The following is a 661-nucleotide window of genomic DNA, read 5'->3' as shown; positions in this document are numbered from 1 at the left end:
GGTCCTTTCAGAGCTCTTCAGAATCCTTTTTTTGTTTCAACAACCCCAAACAGTTTAGTATCCTCAGCAAACATGGCTATTTCATTGCTTTCCCCCACTTCACAATTCTAGATACCGTAGTTCATGAACAAGTTTATAAGCACAGGTCCCAATACCACAATAAGGGGAGTTCATGCTCACTGGGCACAATAAGGATTGGAGTCCCATCTACAAAGTTGCAGAGTCCTTATCCATGTGATAAGAGGATGGAGTTTGATGTGAGAGTGCTGAATTGAAAGAGTTTTCAACAAGGTTTTCAATGCATCAATGAGAGATCGACATGTATATCTCAGATTACCACTGCCCCCTTGAAAGTGGGGTGGGAGCATAGGCACCACATATGCTGAGGTCCATTTGCTTCCCTGCTCCCACAGCTTGTTGTTGTTTAGTCATTTAGTCGTGTCCGACTCTTCGTGACTCCATGGACCAGAGCACGCCAGGCACTCCTGTCTTCCACTGCTTCCCGCAGTTTGGTCAAACTTGTGCTGGTAGCTTCGAGAACACTGTCCAACCATCTCGTCCTCTGTCGTCCCCTTCTCCTTGTGCCCTCATTCTTTCCCAACATCAGGGTCTTTTCCAGGGAGTCTTCTCTTCTCATGAGGTGGCCAAAGTATTGGAGCCT

This window comes from Podarcis raffonei, chromosome 14 (genome assembly GCF_027172205.1).
Source record: "Podarcis raffonei isolate rPodRaf1 chromosome 14, rPodRaf1.pri, whole genome shotgun sequence".
Classification (NCBI taxonomy): Eukaryota; Metazoa; Chordata; class Lepidosauria; order Squamata; family Lacertidae; genus Podarcis; species Podarcis raffonei.
Note: the sequence above shows the minus strand (reverse complement) of the source record.